Consider the following 21,587-nt stretch of genomic DNA (forward strand, 5'->3'; position numbering starts at 1 on the left):
TGCTGGGCTTGATGGACCTTTGGTCTGTCCCAGTATGGCAATACTTATGTACTTATGTCTAGGGAATGGTCATTGTAAAGGAACAAAGATAAGCCGTTTTTCTGGTTTGAGAATGGTTATTTTCACTACTTGATTTTTGGAGGGTTTCAGCAAAACGTTTAAAGTGGGATTTAGATGTCGTATCGAAAATGCCCCTCCATGTAACTTTGTAAGTCTAAGTGCTTTAAAAATACGCCTCCATGGGGCTCATTTTCAAAACAGAAAAATGTCCAGAAAAGACACAAAGTGGCAGATGAACATTTTTCTTGCAAAAACATCCAAATCAGTTTTTTTGAAACACATGTTTTAGACATTTTTCTATGCAACTCATCTGCAGTGCATCCCAATCACAAAGGGGTGTGTGGGGGATGGATGTGTTGGAGCAGGGCTGCCGAGAGGGGGGGCATGGGGGACAAAATTCCCCAGGCCTCCAAGTGGGGCCCGGCGCCGGGGTCAGGCTGCCGACGCTGCAGTCCCCGGTCTCAGCTGCCTGCCTCCTCGGCTCCGGGCCCCCTGCATTCGAAGTGGCAGTCGCAGATCGCCTCCCTTTGGGCCTTCTCTCCCTGTGTCCCGCCCTCGCAGAAACTGGAAGTTACATCAGACGAGGGCGGGACACAGGGAGGGAAGGCCTGAGGGAGGCGATGTGCGACTGCCGCTTGATGCAGGGGGCCTGGAGCCGTGGAGGCAGGCAGCTGAGACTGGGGACTGCAGCGGCGGGGGAAGCGACAGGGGGGCAGCAGCAGCGGCAGGGGGGGCGGAGGTGGGGCGGCGGAGGCGGGGCGGCCTTGCCCCGGGCTCGGCCTAGTCTCTTGGCGGCCCTGTGTTAGAGGCGGGATTTGGGTATTCCTAACACTTGGACATTTTTCTGCCATATGTCCAAGGCTAAATCCTAGACATTTTGGGTTAGACCTGTTTTAATAATGACTAAGTCAGAAAAAGGTGTCTCAAATGACCAATAGAGGGATTAAAGCATGACCCCCCCCCTTTACACCCCTTATGGTCACTGACCCCTTCCTACCCCCCCAAAGTTGTAAACAAAACAGTATGTACCAGGCTCTATGACAGCTTCAGATTTTGTGACCAGACCTATTAGAGAAGCAATCAGTTCTCTGGAGTAGCTGGTGCAGTGCACTGTAGAGGAGAAGGGGGTCAGGGACCCAGGCCCATAACCCATTCTAACTGTTACACTTGTGGTGGAAAATGTGAACCCTCCAAAAGTCACCAAAAACCTAATGTACCTATGTACAGGTGACACTTGCAGGTGAGATGTATACCTGAGACCTTGTATGTGACGTCCACTGCCCCACTGCTTAGCTAGGATGTCTTTGTGGCCAGTCTACAAAGAATGCTGGCAACTCCTACATTCTAAGGGCTTGAGTTTGTGCGATTTTTCACTTGGATGTTTTTTTCTTTTTTTGAAAATGGTAAAAAAAAAAAATAGAAGCACTGAGCACAATAATGTCTAGCAAATGGCCATTTTCGGGGAAAAAAAAAAAAAGTAGACATTTTTCAGGTTCAAAAATGGCCACATTCACCACTGGATTTCCAAAGTCGGATTTAGATGTCATATCGAAAATGCCCCTACACATTAGCTGCTATGCACAAGGCAGTTATGCCTGGAATAGACTTCCTGGACCTATACGTCTAGCTTCATCTCTACCTGTTTTCAAATCTATGCTGAAAACCCACCTTTTCACTATTGCTTTGGCTCCTAGCCACTACTCAATTGCCCTCCCCCTTGTCCCTTCCTTCCTTCTCACCTTACTTCCCTCACCCGTAACTGTCTCGTCTGTCTGTATTATTTAGATTGTAAGCTCTTTTGAGCAGGGACTGTCTCTCTTTATGTCATGTGTTCAGCGCTGCGTGCGTCTGGTAGCGCTATACAAATGCTAATAATAATAATAATAAGTTTATCAGTTCTTTTTTGTAGCCAGTTAACTTCTTAACTCACTGACTAGATCCCTTTGAAATCTGCCCTGAAAATAGCAAATTTCTTTCAGTGATTTTATTCTTCGCTTCTGTCAATCTCAAAGATGCCAGCAAGGGAATGATGGGGATGTTTGAGGGCAGGGGTATCAGAGAAGGCCCTGTACCATGCTTGGGATGATGTCACTGTAGGATTCTAATGACAATGCCGTGGGGCCGTCTTAAAGTTTGTACACAGCTTTGATTTCAGCAGTATGTAAACAGACAGGAAACAGGAAAGCTGCATGTCACTGCCTTCAAGGAGATTAAAACAACATTTTTTTTTCTTGTTAAAATGGTCCTCTCTGGGTACTACAGTGCTTACTCCTAGAGCCCCTCTTTGCCTTTTTATTCTTCACAACTAAGCAGATTGTTGGAAAGAAATTATACATAAGGGGTTGAGAATGTCTGTCCGGGGGCAAAGTAACTCTGAAAATGTAATGAAACGTGACCAAATTTGGCTTGGGTTAAAATTGAGGGAAAGACACTTTGAGTTTGGAATTTGTCCAGATCATACTGGAGATTCCAGAGAAATAAAGATACCTCCCCCCCCCCCCACCCCCCCCCCCCCCCAAAAAAATGCAAGTCTATAGAACACAGAAATACTTGTATACTGAAAAATAGCAGAGAATTTCTTCTTTCTAAATCCCTCTCCCCTTGTCTCTCTCTCTCTCTCTCTCTCTCTCTCTCTCTCACAACACACCACACACACGCAAACAAAATAGACACACGCACAAGCATGCATGCAAACAAAATAGACGATAAACATATACACAAACAGAGTGATTGGAATTAATTCTGAGAGGTGTGCGCTGCATATTTTTCTTACCATACATCTGCCTCTGCCACCTCCCCCTCATTTGCTGTGTTGAAACCTAGAGACAGAACTGTATACCTTTCTTAATTGTTGTTGTATACTTTGAAAGCTAATGACTGAACCATGTAGTTTGCTGCTAGTTGTTTTGTGCACTGCCAGCTAGTATTGGAGAAGCATAGCAACACCTGTTGCCTTAGGACAGTGACATCCTGTGGTTAAACTATAAAACCCATCCTTTCAAATCTGTAGACAGCGACATCTAATGGTTTAATATATTATCACACCTTGTTTTTTCAATAAGAACATAAACGTTGCCATACTGGGACAGACTGAAGGTCCATCAAGCTCAGCATCTTGTTTCCAACAGTGACTAATCCAGTTTACAGGCACCTGGCAAGATCCCAAAACAGTACAATATCAGATACCGCATCCAATTCAAGCTTCTCCTCCTTACTTACAAATGCACTCACTCTGCTGCTCCACCCTACCTCTCTACCCTCATCTCCCCCTACGTTCCAGCCCGTAACCTCCGCTCACATGACAAATCCCTCCTCTCAGTACCCTTCTCCACCATTGCCAACTCCAGGCTCCGCTCATTTTGCCTTTCCTCACCCTATGCCTGGAACAGTCTTCCTGAATCCCTACGCCAAGCCCCCTCCCTACCCATCTTCAAATCCTTGCTTAAAGCTCACCTCTTCAATGCTGCGTTCGGAACCTAACCTTTTGAACATATAGGTTGCCCCAATCTGTCTGACCTATCTGATTAACTGTACATTGTCTTTTTAGATTGTAAGCTCTTCGAGCAGGGACTGTCCTTCCATGTTAAATTGTACAGCGCTGCGTAACCCTAGTAGCACTTTAGAAATGTTAAGTAGTAGTAGTAGTTTGATGCTGCTTATCCTAGAAATAAACAATGGGTTTTCCCCAAGTCTTTCTTAATAATGGCTTAGGGAGTTTTAGGAAATTATCCAAACCTTTTTTAAACCCCGCTAAGCTAACTGCTTTTACCACATTTTCTGGTAACAAATTCCAGAGTTTAATTACACGTTAAGTGAAGAAATATTTTCTCTGCTTTGTTTTAAATTTACAACTTTCTAGCTTCATTGTGTGCCCCCTAGTCCTAGTATTTTTGGAAAGTGTAAACAAGCGATTCACGTCTGCCTGTTCATTATTTTATAGACTTCTATCATATCTTCTCTCAGCCGGTTTTTCTCATGTTGGGAGCTGAAGAGACCTAACCTCTTTAGCCTTTCCTCATAGGGAAATCATCCCATCCCCTTTTTCATTTTTTTTCACCCTTCTCTGTACCTTTTCCAAAACAATGGACAAGCTGATACATTCAACGGGAAATAACTGGTTAGTAGGGCTCCTAACCAGTTATCTCCCATTGACTGGGTGACAGTAGGTGCACAATGTCTCTGAAAATCCAGGGAGACCTCCATGCTGGGGCGGTCCATGGGCGGAGTCAGGGCGAAGACAAAGTTTATCTGGTTTGTATATCTGGTTTATCTGGTTGTTATTCAGGCACTGGTCTGCCGTGGCAATCCTAGGTCAGCTTCCACCCGGGGCGGATCGCCGCTGCACACCCCCCCCCCCGGGTGTAATGGTGTCCATCCCCCTAGGGTGCAGCACGACACCCCCCCCCCCCCCGGCACAATGATACCCCTCTCCCCGGCGCATCAAGCCCCCCCCCCCGGGTGCATTATTGGCTGCTGGAGGGCACCCTCCAGTAGCTTGCACCTGGGCGGACCGCCCCCACCGCCCCATCCTTGCTACGCTGCTGCTGGTCTGAATATCAGCGGCACTTTTGCCCAGCTTTGAATATCTGGTCAAGTTCTGTCTGCCGTGGGCTGATTACTGGCTCCGTAGTGATTGGATAACTGTTTTTGTCAAACTGTCCCTCACAGTATACACACAGACACACAAGGAGATGCTTTAATTAAATCTGCTCACCTTTAATTAGATCTTAAGGGTATAAAAGTATCCCAAGGACATGGCAGAGTTTGAACTGGGCAGGTGGATATTTAGAAGACTCCAGGCTTATCTTGTTTCCTATAATTGAAATAGAACACTGCGTGGGCCTGTGTCTTTTACAGCCATACAATCAGACCTTTTCTGTAAATAAATATTTCTTATCAGCTAAGGCTGTGAATTCCTATCCTTATCTTGAAAATAATAGTACAACTACACCACCCCATCTATGCGAGCCAGCGACCTTTCAAGTTCGGCCCTCTGAGAACCTTCGTTCGGAACAGTAGGGGAAAGATAGTGTTGCTTCTCCGCAGGCTGTGACTGCTTTTATTTCTGCCATGTATCTTTAGCATGTGCCTTTGTTAGCGATGGAAGTGTGAAAGCTCTGTGGAATTTAGGGATATACTGGTCACCTTGGTAAGCTTAGGAAAATGCCTAAGGCCAGCGCCTAGAGCTGCTGCTAGCATGAAGGTTTGGCTGTCTTGTAGTTAAGAATAACTCAAACATGGCCCTCTCCCTAATACAGGGTTTCTCAGCCTAGTCCACAGGGCACACGTAGCCAGTCAAGTTTTCAGGATATCCACCATGAATATGCATGAGATAAGTATGCATGCACTATCTCCATTGTATGCAAATTTCATGCATATTCATGATGGGCATCCTGAAAACTTGACTGGCTAGGTGTGTCCTGAGGGCTGAGTTGAGAACCTCTGCTCTGATAATTTGTGTGTTACTTTTGCATGGATCAAGGGTTTTGCATTCATTTGTAAAATTAAAATGTGGCTTCAGAATTCTGGGAGGGGGAAGTATTAGAAGCATGGAATGATAAACACAGATATAGAAAAAGCTATGACTGCTGTCTTGCCAGCACTGGGTTGCATGCAGTGCCTAGGGCTGATAGTATAACAGAGGGGGCTAGAGCGTGACATTCTTAAACATGGGAAAACTGGTACAGTCTTTGTCCTTTTTCCAGCACCTCCAATGTGACCGCCACGGTGGTGGAACATTCATCATTTAGGGGTCCTTTTACTAAGCCGCGTAAGCGTGTACACGCGCCAAAATGGAGTTATTTCCCAGCTACTGTGTGGTTCCTGTGGTAATTTCATTGTTGTCACGCATCCGATAAGCGTGGCTGAAAAATAATTTTTATTTTTGGACGCGCGTAGCAGATGCATGGCAAGTGGCATCTGATGTGTTTTGCTGCACGTCCATTTTCGGGGGGGGGGGGGGAAGAGGGCCTTTTTTACAGGTGCACTGAAAAATGATTCTGCGCACGCCCAAACCCCACGCCTACACTACCTCAGGCTATTTTTAAGCGTGCCTTTGTAAAAGGACCCCTAAATTGCTGTTTGGAAATTGTGCTCTGTGTGATGTATTACCCGAGAAAAAGATCTAGGTGGTGTTGTAGACAATATGTTGAAATCTTCTGCCCAGTGTGTGGCAGAGGCCAAAAAAGCAAACAGGGTGCTAGGAATAATTAGGAAAAGGATGGTAAATAAGACTGTGAATTCTATAATACCTCTGCATCATTCGATGGTGTGACCACATCTTGAATATTGCGTTCAGTTCTGGTCGCTGAAGAAGAGTGACCAAAATGGTAAAGGGGATGGAACTCCTCTCATATGAGGAAAGGCTAAAGAGGTTAGGGCTCTTCAGCTTGCAAAAGAGTCAGCTAAGGGAAGATATGATTGAGGTCTACAAAATCCTGAGTGGTATAGAACAAGTGAGTCGATTTTTTACTCTTTCTAAAAGAAAAAGACTAGTTGACACTCAATGAAGATACATGGAAATACATTTAAAACAAATAGGAGGAAATATTTTTCACTCAACGAATAGTTAAGCTGTGGAACTCTTTGTCAGAGGATGTAGTAACAGCGGTTAACGTGTCTGAGTTTAAAAAAAGGTTTGGACAAGTTCCTGGAGAAAAAGTCCATAGTCTGCTATTGAGAGAGACATGGAGGAAGCAACTGCTTGCCCCGGGATTGGTAGCAATGAATGTTTCTGCCAGGTACTTGTGACCTGGATTGGCCACTGTTGGAAACAGAATACTGGGCTAGATGCACCATTGGTGTGAGGAGGAGTGGCCTAGTGGTTAGGGTGGTGGACTTTGGAACTGAGGAACTGAGTTCGATTCCCACTTCAGGCACAGGCAACTCCTTGTGATTCTGGGCAAGTCACTTAACCCTCCGTTGCCCCATGTAAGCCGCATTGAATCTGCCATGAGTGGGAAAGTGCGGGGTACAAATGTAACAAAAATAAAATAGATACTATTGGAGATTCTACATGGAATTTGCTACTATTGGAGATTCTACACGGAATGTTGCTATTCCACTAGCAACATTCCATGTAGAAGGCTGCGCAGGCTTCTGTTTCTGTGAGTCTGACGTCCTGCACGTATGTGCAGGACGTCAGACTCACAGAAGCAGAAGCCTGCGCGGCCACATTGGTGATCTGCAAGGGCCGACTTCTACATGGAATGTTGCTAGTGGAATAGCAGCAACATTCCATGTAGAATCTCAAATAGTAGCAACAGTGGAAGAGTGGCCTAGTGGTTAGGGTGGTGGACTCTGGTTCTGAGGAACTGAGTTCGATTCCCACTTCAGGCACAGGCAGGTCCTTGTGACTCTGGGCAAGTCCCTTAACCCTCTATTGCCCTATGTAAGCCGCATTGAGACTGCCATGAGTGAGAAAGCACGGGGTACAAATGTAACAAAACAAAAAACCCAATATGACTATTCTTATGTTCTTATATACTGACATAGAACTGATGTGCCTCTTATGTTTCTGTGACGTATGTTGCTTTTGTATTTCCAACTCATTGGGGAAGAGGGCAAGGATTTGGTGTCGGGAGCTGCCTGGGGATATTTTCCCATATTTTATGTCTCCTCTCCCCCAAGCATAGTTAATTTGGGCATTGTAGCAACAGCATTTGACCAGAGGCCATTCTCCAGGTCCTTCTTCCGGAGACCCTGGGATTGTGGGCCCTGAATCTAGCCATCCGTTGTCTCTCTTGAGCAGTCACTAGAAAGAACTCTCCCCCGGGAGCTTGCAGTGCTGCCTCTGCGGCATTCCCAGCCAACCTGGGGGAATGGGGACTTTCTCCATGGTTGTGTACAGCACTTACCACCTGAGCCAGTGGACCAGGCTCTTTGCAATTAGTTTTTACATAACTGTGGCCAGTGTTGGCGTCCATTTAACTTTATTCATTTTTTTTTATAGTCATAAAGTACAATTGTGTTTTGACCTTGTATAATGATGGTGCATAAGTTTAAATAAAAATATTGAAGGATTCAAGCCCTCCCCCACACAGCCCAGCTCCCTCCCATGCCCTTGGGTTTTGCGCTCCTCAGAGTGTTCACTTTGTTCTCTGGGGCGATAATCTCTTGCAGCGCTGTGTACCTGGAGAATAATAATATTATAGCACGCGGTGGTTTGTTCTACTGCTGTAGTATAATCGAGTTACAGGCCTGTGCTTCAGACAGTAATGTTTATCTCTTAAGATGATGATTAACTAATCAGAGCTAATTTACATTTCTCTGCAGAGGCATAGTATCATGGTTGAATAAACTCAGTGAATATGTTAGCAAGTATAAATAATAGCTTGTCGCCGCAGTTTTAGAATGAGTGCTGCAGGTATTTTTTTTCAGTCAAGGTGTTGGGAAAAGTGAACTATCATGTGTGAGCACCGTGGGATCGCCACGTAATAAAGACCCTGGAAACATGGAATGCAATTAGGAAAACTGTGTGTTCAGTAACGCATAATTATTTGTACATTTCTGCTCCGTAGTGACATTGGAATTAATTCTTGATTGAATATGCTAGGAGGAGGTTTAATTTATTGCCATTAGGAAATACTTCCTGTGTGTGAGGAAATGAATCCAGAGAGTCTATCTAGTCTGTTTAATGTGCATTGGAAACGTTTGCAATTGTGGTCAGAACTGCATGTTAGGTTTTTTTTTTCTGCCAGCTGTCTTGGACGTTGCTGCCTTGTAGTTCATTAGCCCAAATGGGTTGAGATGATACAATATAGTTTAATGGTTTACTCTTTTAGCAGAAGGCAGAAACATAGGGCTGTGCCAGCTTAGCAAAAATGAAATGTGTTAACACCGACCCTATGCAGAAGAGATCGACATGGTCTTTGAAGTCTGTGTATGAGAACTCTTTTGAGTAACTCTTATGCTGGTTCGGTGAAAGGGATCCAGTTGTCGCCAGGACCAGGACAGCTTCCAGCACTAGTACCTGGGTAGAGATGAAAACTTTTCAAGGTGGTGTGCAGGCTTTCTGCTCTACAGAGGTTCCTTCTCCATGCAAAGGACCTTGGAAGTCCTGAAAATTTCCTGTGCCTAATAAGACTATAATTGAAAATGACTCTACCTTGTACCCAACCACCGTCTAGGTTTTTCGTTAACTTCTTTGTTGCTGAGTTATTTCAGCAGCCTGAGAGAAGATTCACTCCGTCCTATCTCTTTCATCTCAGAAGAATTATACTGCAACTAATTGAATGCATTGCTCACTGTCTTGTTTTTGTTCCTTCCTTTCCTCAGTGGATTCATTTCACGCTGTTCCCTACAATCAGTCAAGGAACTAGCCAGAGTGGAATTACCAAGCATGATAAAACATATATTTTAGACCTATTCAAAGAGGGAGGGATTCCCTGAAATCCCTTTCAAAGGGGTGAAATACTGTAACTATTCCAGGTCTTGTAATGGAAGACTGCCCTGCCTCTTGACTGTTCCTCATGACCCAAAGTAAGAATATATGACACCACCTATACTCTGCTTTAAGGCCTCTCTTATCCACAGCTTGGAGGACACTGGACAGGTCTGGGTTTCAGAATCTATGCAGTGGATATAATATTCGTGGGATACGTATGCATGCATTTGATTTGGTAGACCTCAAAGACCACATTTTAAGTAGCGTTGGACTAAAGTATGCTGGTTAGGTTATCCGCGGGCTTAGTTTGCTCATCCGTTCCCCATATTATCTCATACTGTGCATGCAGTGGAGGCCTACTTTACGTCCAGAATGAAGAAGATTCTTTGTAGGACTGGAGGACAGGGTTACACTGAGCTATGTGTGGGTGATGTGTCCTCGTTGGGGGTGGGGTGCCAGAATTCCGCCCTGTCCATTGTCTCCCCTGCTGGGCCATGATGCGGCCAGGTGAGGTAGGCTTTTTAAGGGTGTGTCAAACAGGACATATTTCCAGCTTAGGAAGCTCTTGCTGGAGAATCTTTTCTCTTTATCAGGGTTGAATTAAAAGAAGGCAATGGTCTAAAATAAAAATATGAGCAAAATTGTATAATACAGTGATTGTCTAAATCTAAAATTAAAAAGAGTGTAGAGTGATTAATTAAGAGGCCCTTTCACCAAACCAATTAAGTGCCAACACACACTTAGCATGGGAAAAAGGCTTATCAGAAAAGCATTAAAATGTTTTGATTTGATTTATTGATTTGATATACCACTTAAGACATAAGTATTTGTGCAGAATCAGTTCCCACATTATTTTTTTTTCTAATGTTTTCGTGGGGGGTGGGGGGGGTGGGGGGGGATGGGCGGGGAATGGTCATGGAAGTGTTATCCATCTAACACGTTTTGATTTGCACATGCTCAATGGATAATGCGAACTTAATGCAACAGCACTTAAGGGTGAATTCTATATATAGTGCCAAAAAAATCAGCATTCTATAAGATGCGCTTAAAGTTAAGCACGGTTTATAGAATAGCGTTTATGCCTGGGACTCGCATCAAACTTTAGGCGCGGCTATTTGCAGCAGCTGAAATGTGGTGCAAATGTACGCGCCTAAACTGAATGCGTATCCCCTGTAGTCTATAACAATGCGCATAAATTCTAGGAATGCCCCTGTTCCACCCATGACCCTCCAATTTCTGTGTCCCTCCTTTTTTACTCACATGTAAAATTTAGGTACGGATTCAATTTACACAGTATGTAAGTTCCAATTAAATCTAATTAGTGCCAATAATTACCTGTTAAAAAGTCAGTTATTAGCAATAAGTAGCTCATTATTCAGTTAAAATTGCATGTTCAGACAAAGTCTGCATCCAAGTCTGCAAACGCAGTTTTTGGCTACTTTTATATAAATACATAAGTACATAAGTATTGCCATACTGGGACACACCAAAGGTCCATCAAACCCAGTATCCTGTTTCCAACAGTGGCCAATCCAGGTTACAAATACCTGGCAAGATCCCAAAAAAGTACAAAACATTTTATGCTGCTTATCCCAGAAATAAGCAGTGGATTTTCCCCAAGTCAATTTAATAATGGTCTATGGACTTTTCCTTTAGGAAGCTGTCCAGACCTTTTTTAAACCCTGCTAAGCTTAACTGCCTTTACCACATTCTCTGGCAACGAATTCCAGAGTTTAATTACACGTTGAGTGAAGAAAAAGTTTCTCTGATTCATTTTAAATTTACTACTTTGTAGCTTCATCACATGCCCCCTAGTCCTAGTATTTTTTGGGAAGAGTAAACAAACGATTCACGTCTACCTGTTCCACTCCACTCATTATTTAATAGGAGTCAGTAAGTGCTCTTACATTATCTTTTGCAAGTGCTGCGCACGGATGGAAAAATTAACCAAGGACAAAAACATATTGGAAAAATCCTTAGTATACTGTCATGTAAAGTATGGGCTTAGCGCACGTGAAAGTCCCATGTTAAAATATTCTATGTTCATATTTTAGTGCATTTTATTAAAAGGACCCCTAAACATAAGAAGCAAAACAATATAAGGAGGAGAAGTGGGAGAGCAGAGCACATTATTCAGTGACCCTTGGTTGGCAAAATCATCCACCAAACCTGCAGTCACCAGAAAGTAGTGTTGTGTGTGGATATCTCAATCTTCACCTGCCTAATTGCAAAGGTCTCAAATACAAAACCTACTATGCATCCAACTTCTCCGTTATAGGCAGCCAACTTTGGAACGCCATACCAAGATTCATCCGAACAACAAATGAACATCTACGCTTCCGAAAGCTGCTGAAAACATACCTCTTCAAACAAGCCTATCCAAACGACCCAACTTAATTTACGATCAAAATCCACATCACTAACATTAAACATGCCTCAACCCTCCCCCCATCTCTCTTCATCTTGTCCTTCTCTATACAATTGTATTATCTCTGTGAAGGTTGCGTTGGTTGTAACATACATTTGGTCATCAACTGTAGAGAGACCCTATTCGACATAGGTTTAAGGTGGTAGTGCTTGATCATTATTAGCAAGAAGGCTTAGTAAACAGGGCCCTTAATTTTGAAAGTTAATCTAATATCTCTGTTTAAAAAAAGCAGCAATAATGGAAGCAAAAGCATAGCGAAAGTAGTGTATGAGATATTTATGCAGTAAAGGTTCATTGTACATAGAGTTCTTGCAAAGAGCCCCTATATCATTCTGAGGACAGGAACATGAAGAATGTTTGTGAATACTTTACCAGGCATGCATTACAAATTTAAATCTCAAATTGTCTCTCAGCGTCAAGATGGCAGCTCTTGACATTTTCTGACAACTTTACAGAATTGTTGATGTAAGAAATTATTGTAGTCTTACTTTAAAACACAGAAAGAATACAATTTGTTTTTTAAAAATGTACTTTGAAAGGATTCAGGCTGCCCATAAGTGATGTTTCTGAAATAAATTCTGACCTTCACAGCAGCACGGTTAAAACTTGTATGAATAAGACTGAGGAGACTGAGTTTTGTTTTAAGCAGGTAATCTGAATAATGAGATGGCTAAAATGTATTTTTTACATGACTATGGTTGTACTATATTTCCAAAAATCTCAATAAATATATGGATATGAAAAAGAAAACGCTAACGCTTTTTTTGCCCTTCATGGTTTTTTGCACTTTTTTTCCATTTATTACTGCCAGGATTTCTCTACTGAAATTTCTGGAAATGTTTCTCAAGTGTCAACAGCATCACAACATAAACCATGTTTGAATACAGCCCTCTCCCTACCCTGACATGTACTGCATGCAGGCATCTACTACTACTACTATTTAGCATTTCTATAGCGCTACAAGGCGTACGCAGCGCTGCACAAACATAGAAGATGTCGTCGTCGATGATACGCTGAAACCTTCTGCTCAGTGTGCTGCTGCGGCTAGGAAAGCGAATAGAATGTTGGGTGTTATTAGGAAGGGTATGGAGTCCAGGTGTGCGGATGTTATAATGCCGTTGTATCGCTCCATGGTGCGACCGCACCTGGAGTATTGTGTTCAGTACTGGTCTCCGTATCTCAAAAAAGATATAGTAGAATTGGAAAAGGTACAGCGAAGGGCGACGAAAATACTAGGACTAGAGGGCATGAGTTGAAGCTACAGTGTGGTAAATTTAAAACGAATCGGAGAAAATTTTTCTTCACCCAACGTGTAATTAGACTCTGGAATTCGTTGCCGGAGAACGTGGTACGGGCGGTTAGCTTGACGGAGTTTAAAAAGGGGTTAGATAGATTCCTAAAGGACAAGTCCATAGACCGCTATTAAATGGACTTGGAAAAATTCCGCATTTTTAGGTATAACTTGTCTGGAATGGTTTTACGTTTGGGGAGCGTGCCAGGTGCCCTTGACCTGGATTGGCCACTGTCGGTGACAGGATGCTGGGCTAGATGGACCTTTGGTCTTTCCCAGTATGGCACTACTTATGTACTTATGTACTTATGAAAGACAGTCCCTGCTCAAAGAGCTTACAATCTAATAGACAAAAAATAAAGTAAGCAAATCAAATCAATTAATGTGTACAGGAAGGAGGAGAGGAGGGTAGGTGGAGGCGAGTGGTAACAAGTGGTTACGAGTCAAAAGCAATGTTAAAGAGGTGGGCTTTCAGTCTAGATTTAAAGGTGGCCAAGGATGGGGCAAGACGTAGGGGCTCAGGAAGTTTATTCCAGGCGTAGGGTGCAGCGAGACAGAAGGCGCGAAGTCTGGAGTTGGCAGTAGTGGAGAAGGGAACAGATAAGAAGGATTTATCCATGGAGCACGGGAAGGGGTGTAGGGAAGGACGAGTGTGGAGAGATACTGGGGAGCAGCAGAGTGAGTACATTTATAGGTTAGTAGAAGAAGTTTGAACAGGATGCGAAAACGAATAGGGAGCCAGTGAAGCGATTTGAGGAGAGGGGTAGTATGAGTAAAGCGACCCTGGCTGAAGACGAGACGGGCAGCAAAGTTTTGAACCGATTGGAGAGGGGAGAGGTGACTAAGTGGGAGGCCAGCAAGAAGCAGATTGCAGTAGTCTAAACGAGAGGTGACAAGGGTGTGGATGAGGGTTTTGGTAGAGTGCTCGGAAAGAAAGGGGCGGATTTTATGGTTGTACATCACAGGGGTAATTTTATAACTCCATGCATGGGTAAAAAGTGGCACTTTCCTTCGTGAAGATTGCTAGATTTAACGTGAAAGTATGCACATATTTCAACTTTGAAAATGACCCCCCCCACACACTAAAAAAAAAGAAAGAAAGAAAATGGCCCCATAATTTCATATACTGATATTAATACTTGCTGTACAACTGTTAACATGGTCAGTGATCTTCATGATAAAGCATTTGGGAACAGACTTAAAGATCTAAATATGTATTTCCTAGAGGAAAGATGAGATAGTGGAGATATAAAGGAGATATTGACAAATCTGGTTAATTCATCAATACAGTCAATAATGCCCAGAACACTTAAAGAGAGTGGTTGTTAGACTAATACTGAAGATGAAGAAATTAGATGCCGATGATCCAAGGAACGTTAATCCAATTTCTTCTCTTCCCCTTCTGGCTAAAGTTATTGTAAACCAATTAATGGATTTTATTGATTCTTGCCAGCTTCTTGATCCTTACCAATCTAGTTTCGTGAAATTGTATAACACAGAAACCTTATTGTTGTCAATAATGAATGTTATTAGATTGGACTTTGATGGAGGACAGAAATTTGTTCTGGTGCAGCTTGATGTCACTGCAGCTTTTGATATCTTAAATCATAAAATGTTATTATCCTGATTGGAAACAATGGATCTAGGTGATGCAGTTCTTAAATCTTTTTTTTTTTTATTAGATAGAATTCTGAGTTCTAGTTGGGGATTCTTCCTTAACAAGTCACTCTCTGCTATCTGGAGTCCCTCAAGGCTTCACTTTGCGGTGCTCTATAACATCTCTATGTCACCTTGTTGTAGATTGTTGGCTGAATTAGGTGTTTTTGGTAGAGTTTTTGCTGATGTTATTCAGTTTATTTTCCTTCTGTGATATGGTGGATAAAGTGCTGGAGGGAGTGGCAAATTACTTAACTAGGATTCAGAATTGGATATCAAGGAATCAACTGGCAATAAATATGATGATGTACATTCACCCAGATCCATTATACAGAAAATTCTAAAGTCTACTCCAAACCTGGTTGCTTCAGTTACTCTGTGGCTTGACTTTCGATGTTCAGGTAGTTTGGTAGTGCCTTCCCTCCTCTTCCGTTCCCCTGTCCTCTCTGTACCTTCTTCCCACCCCTTCCCCATTCTGTTCTTGTAATGTTCCTACTACTTGTTATTTCTGTATTTGAGTCTCCATGGTTTTCTCACTTCTTTTGAAGTTTGTAACTTCTTATCTTGACCTTTCAAGTTATGAAAGGAATTCTCAGTGGTGAACCCATGTAATGTAGACATACTAGATGGATATGACAAAAAAAAAATCCATGGAAGTTTGAGAGTCTTGTTCCATTTATTTTTGTGTTAGTAACGTTGTTGAGGACACAGACCTGGAAGTCCATTGAATGTGCCTGAATACAATGTTTCTCTTATTTCTTTATTTCAACTTGGTGGTGTGCATGTCTGTTACAACACTGAGTAGATTACATAATCAAATAAATACAAATATACATAAAAATCAATTAGTAAAATACTAAACAATATAATAATTGTTACACGTGCATCCTTTATACTCCAAAATATAATTCATCCCCCAAAAAAACCCATAAAGAAATCATACACTGCTATTTTAAGACCCATCTTTAATCATTCTAATCTGGAAATGCGTTTAGACTGAAGCAAATCTTTACCTTTCCATGAAAAATCAAATAAGCTATATCAATATGAATATCTCCTGGAAACAAACTCCATAATGTTGGGGTGTAATAGCTGAAAGGTGTACTTCTTATGGTAATGAGCTTTACAACAGTAGGTGAAGAAGAGACAGTAACTCCTGCTGGGAGACCTGAAAGGTTTGCATGTGGATTTTATTTTAATTTATTACTCACCAAATCTGAGTTAAAATTGAGCTACATGTTTAGGTACTTGAGTTATTTCCTTGCCCAAACTGGCTTAAAATCTAGTGGTTCCTGAGGCTGGTGTCTAACCTGAGAGCAGATCAATCAAATGAACAGGATCCATCCATGGGAAAGCACCAAAATGCCATTGAAGAGAAACCTCAGCAGCCAATGGAGGCCATTTGTAGCAGATGTAATATGGTCATAAGTTTTTGCAGCAACTAAAATTCAGGCATTTGCAAACGCTTTAGAAGCCCAGCTGGTAAACCTTGATAAAAAGAATTGCAGTAGTCTATTTAACTTATCACAAGGGCATGAAGGAATAATGACAAATCAGCCCTGAATAAGTATACCCATAGTTCTCAGCTACAGTCTGTCCTTGAGAATTTAGGTTTCCACAAATAGCAGTGTCATTATAAACAGTTTGAAGCCAAAGGACTACTCAGAATCGAAATCAACACTGGACAGATATTGACCATCGACTGTATGATGGGATGTTTTGGTGTGTGATTCTTACAGGCTGGTTAGAATGCTTTCCTAGTCATTGCGAAGACTTATGGTTGCCCTATAAGGAAGCCCCGCCTCAAGGTCCCCCTGCTTCTAGATTACATGTTTCTAGTTCATTGCATGATCTAAGGATTTTCATAGGGCATAAACCACAGAGCAAAATGCCTGTAGCGTTTAGATATAGGAGTCGGTTTTAGGCCATGCTAGGACCAAAAAGGAGAGGAGGAGTTGAAATAGAGCTCCAAGTTGTACAAAAAAATAACTTGCGTGATTAGAATCAATGTAATATTTTTCTTCTAATGGTAGACAGGATATGTAATGGGGGTTATGTGAGGTAACGCAGACACCATCACCACTGCCTACTCTAACCACATGGCTAATTGTGGAGAAATGAGTTTGTTTGCTTCTTGAGTGGTCCCTGTTTATGTACTTTAGAAACTGTCTTTATGCTCTTTCGCAATGTGTTGCTAGGACAGCCTCAGAAACCATTGTTTATTTCTTTACTCGAACTCGAGGTTTTTACACATTTGGTCAGCTGTGCAGTGGAGCTTGACTTTATTGTTTTTCATCTACAGCACACATTGAAGAAGTTAGTTATGCTTGAACACACTCATGTGTTTTCTGTGATATCAAAGTCTAAACTAGCTGGAAAAAAAGGAGCCATTGAATGAGGAGAAAGTGGTTTATTGCACATATGTATCCGGTTTTTGTGGTTGGTCTGGCAGTAGGAACCCTTTAAAAACCTCACAGAGGGCCCCTTTTACGAAGCTGCGGCAAAAGGAGGCCTGCGCTGGCGTCGGCGCATTTTGATACGTGCTAAGGACCCCTTTTACTGCAGTGGGTAAAAGGGAGGTCTTTGGGGTTTTTTTTAGGAAATGGCCGTGCGGCAAGTGAAGCACTTGCCATGCAGCCATTTTTTTTTGGGGGGGGGGAGGGGAGCACTTACTGCCACCTATTGAGATAGTGGTAAAGGCTCTTGTGCTAACCGAGTGGTAACCAGGCAGTGTGCAGCACTGCCCGATTACCCCCAGGTACACACCCAGGGGTAATAAAACTATATTTGTAGCGCTGGATGCGATGCGCACTGGGAGTAGGAACTACTGCCGGGCTGCTGCGGTAGCCCGGCGGTATTTCCCTTTTATCGCCGCTTTGTAAGAGGACCCCAGAATATGTAATAAAAGGGCAATTCTATAATGGGGCACCTGCATTTTATGAGCCAGCTGTGTTACCAGCTCTTTTGTGGGTAAGTGTATACTTGCATGGATAATTTGCAGAAGTGCGATTAAGGACTGTTCTGTAAAGACATGGGTACTCTGCATAAAGCCAGTGGCTTAGCTACGTGGGGGCCATGGAGGCCTGGGCCCCCGTAGATTTGGCCCTGGACCCTCCTGACGACAACCCTCGCGAACCCCTCCCACCACCAACCCGGCGGCAGGGGAGGGTTGGCGGCGGGAGGGGGGGTCGAGAGGGTTGTCGGCAGGTGGGGGTCAAAGTTGGTGATGGTGACGGTGGGGGGGGGGGGCTAAAATGTGCCCCCTCACCTCAGGCTCTGGATCCCCCTCCCGCTGAAGTCTTGCTACGCCCCTGCATAGAGCTAAATGCAAGGGGGAGCATTCACAAGGGAGGGGCATAGGCAGTGCTGTCACTTAACACATACAGCTTACAGAATGCTTGCCACTTTTAAGCACTTGCAGTTACATGGGTCTTTGCCTAAATTTTAGGTGTTCTGGTGCTGGATTACTCTAGTATTCTATAACAGAATTAAGTGCCCTCATGCCATTCTACAATAGACTCTCGCCATGTGGCATCGGTGCATCTAACAGAAGGTACCCCCCTAAATGTTTGCCCTGATGTTCTCTTTAATTCACCTGAGTCCATGTGCTGGTAGTGCAGGGATCCAGGTTAGCGGCCATCTTGGTAATGACCTTGGATAACCTCTGCTGCAGAGTGCGTTGATATATCATTGAACTATGTGGTGAAGTGTAAGACCATTGCTGTGATACCTTCAGCAATTGAGTGTATTGCTGTGTGCATTTTGGAACCATCCTGAGACCACAAAGATGCATTTTGCTTTTTGAGTTTAAAATAAGTTGGGTTTTTTTTGGTTGTTTGTTTTTACTGTATTTTCAACTCTTAGTTGACATTTTACTTTTTCAAAAGTTATGGTTATGTCTTCAGGTAGGATCAAAGCTGCTTTCATATTAGTTGGTGTCTTGACTTTGTGCTGTAGGATTTTATTATAGTCTAGCAGGGTTTCTCAAGCCAGTCTGGTTTTCAGGATATCCACAATGAATATGCATGAGATAGATTTGCATACAGTGGAGGCAGTGCATGCAAATTTATCTCCAGCATATTCATTGTGGCAGTCCATTCAATGTTATCATCACCTTATCATTTTGCAAAGCTACAGGAAGGAAGTAACATGAATTATCCAAATCTGTTTGAAAGAGCATGCAATTTAACTAGGTTGCACACTATCACATATGTTGTGTTCTTTTAAAAGACAAAACATTCAAGATGCATTAAACAACATTTTAGGAAGTTCATCTGGGGAGCAGAGGCTATTTTAAGACTCCCCTTACATAACAGTTTAAAACTATTTTGGTCTTTTCTATGTGCTGAATTTGGTACCTATATGGGTCTTTTTTAATCATAAAAAGCATGGCTGAGGACTTCTTACCCATTTGTGTTTTGTTAATTAAAGGATCAGAGTATCAAGCCGCGTTAAAACCAACTGTGACTTATTACATTAAACACCCAGAGATCCAATAGTTGCTAACTTGATGTTTTGTGGCCAGTAATGCAAGGCCTACAGTAGGCTGCAGTGTCTATACATGTTATTCCAGGAATAACATGTATAGAATGTTTGTACGTTTGGGAAGCTTGCCAGGTGCCCTTGGCCTGGATTGGCCGCTGTCGTGGACAGGATGCTGGGCTCGATGGACCCTTGGTCTTTTCCCAGTGTGGCATTACTTATGTACTTATGTGTCTGCTGCACCATTCCCCCTTCCAGTCATCCTGAAGCAGCCACCTCCCCCTTGGCTTCCAAAACCACTACCTCCCCCCCATCCTCCTCTTTATCCTAGGGACAATGGGCCATTCTTTCTCCATTGTAACCTGTTGGTGAGTGTCTCAGTGATGTCATGTATAGATATCCAGTTGATCTGTGTAATGTGTGTGAGGTTACTGCTGGTATCCTGGTATCCCCACCAGCCTGAGGAGAGCACAATAGCAAATAGTATCAGTGAAGGTACTTTTTGTCAATAAAGCTTCCAAAATTAGTTTCTACTGCTGCTTAGATGCTTATTTGGGGGCTTTCGAAAGGATGGGCTGGTTTTTGAGTTTCACCTTCAGCCATACTCATTTGTCGTCAGACTTTTGTGACACATCCAGTGGTCTTCTGCTTCTCCAACCAAACACCCCAACCAACTCTCTCATGTCTGTGCTTTACTACAGTAACTTTTGAAGATCCATTTTAAATATGGCTGCCACTGTCTTTAAGTGAATTTCTTTCCACCGAACAGCAAGGAAAATGAAAGGAGAGTGATAAGAGGTTAGTACAGCTTATCTGGGTGTAAACAGATAAAGAAACCTGACAGCCCTGTATCCACAGGCCTGATCAGAAAAAGAAATCCCTCTAAAATTCAAAATGGAATATAAAGTTAGGAGCACAATCCAGAAAGCATCTTCTGGTGTGCACAGGTGGGGGAGGGGGGGGGTCATGAGGAGTAAAATATTAGGAACTTTTAAGAATGTATCTATGAGGGGAATTATTCTGCTTGGTTATTAATTTGGCACAGTTCCTCCTGAACTCATAACTGTAGTGCTTTTCCTAAAGGTGTTCTTTCATGGTCTGTCTATAGCCTGTATAATGCATGGAGCGCTGCTCACTTCTTGATAAGTGCATTCTCACTGTTGTATTCTCCCGTCATCCTGCACACGCTTGTTCTGGTTCCTGGTAGGTTGACTAGAGTTGAAGAAGGTTAGGGTGGTGATTAGAGAACAAGTCTAGCTAGTCCTGGGTGTACTGAACTGTATGCAGAGATGTAGCTCTGATTTAGCTGTTAACATTGGCGTAGGAAAGCAGAGCTATCATCTTCCAAGCCAGGACCAGGCTGTTTTTGGACATGGAGTTAGGAGTCACCCAGCTCATAGGTCTCTTCAGACCTGTTCTAATTGTTCCAGGATTTCTTTGGCTCAGCATCTGCAGCTTTGGAGTGTATCAGAATGAAAAAGGCTGACACATGTGATCCCAGATTGTTCTTGTGTTGTGATAACTGCACCTGACAACTTTCATGCAACAAGAAATCAGTCGTTCATCGAAGGGGAAACCCCCCATTATACACTGCTTGATGCCTCATTCTGTGTTGTTATAAAGAAAAGACAATAGCTGGAATGAGGCCACTGATCTGAATACTGGTCTTTTCTAATCAGATTTGAACAGGCGCATTAGTGATTTAAATAAGATATAAATCATGCAACTTCTGCCGGTTAGCAGCATTCGCTAAAAGTGAAAGTGAATCTTGTAGGAAGAATAGTTTAAAGTTCTCTCCAGCACCATCTCTCTGCAGAGTTCCATAATTCAGTGAGTTTCATTCAGGCTTAGATTTTATGGTTCTTTTCCTACATAGACTAGGACTTTGAATTTTAAAGTTGATTACTTGTTTTTTTCCAGCTCCAAACTCAAGCTGTGTTATTTCTCTGCCCTTGAGGGCTTATGGTCAAAGTTTGTGGCTGAGGCAGTGGAAGGTGAAGTGACTTGCTAGAGCAGGCTTGTCCAACCATTTTGTATTGGGGGGGAGGGGCATATTTTATGTTTTGTTACATTTGGAGGGCCAAAACATTCACCATTGTATTTTTGCCTCATATTTTGTCAGATAGTCGCAGAATAAATATAACGGTGTATTGTCCCCTTCCCAGACATCATCCAGTCTCTCTAATTCTCTTGTGTACCCCCCTCCCCCACCAACCTCCACAAAATCTCCCAGTCTTTACCCAGTCTCTTTACCGTCACCTGGCTTCAGCTGCAGAAAAGATCAG

The 21,587-nt window shown here is 42.9% G+C and overlaps 1 protein-coding gene across 4 annotated transcripts in view; it reads left to right on the plus strand.

Moving 5' to 3' along the window:
* Positions 1 to 21,587, plus strand: part of NFIA (nuclear factor I A) — a 649,330-nt gene that overhangs the window by 168,799 nt on the left and 458,944 nt on the right. The gene's annotated exons all lie outside the window — the stretch shown is intronic.

This window comes from Microcaecilia unicolor, chromosome 6 (genome assembly GCF_901765095.1).
Source record: "Microcaecilia unicolor chromosome 6, aMicUni1.1, whole genome shotgun sequence".
Classification (NCBI taxonomy): Eukaryota; Metazoa; Chordata; class Amphibia; order Gymnophiona; family Siphonopidae; genus Microcaecilia; species Microcaecilia unicolor.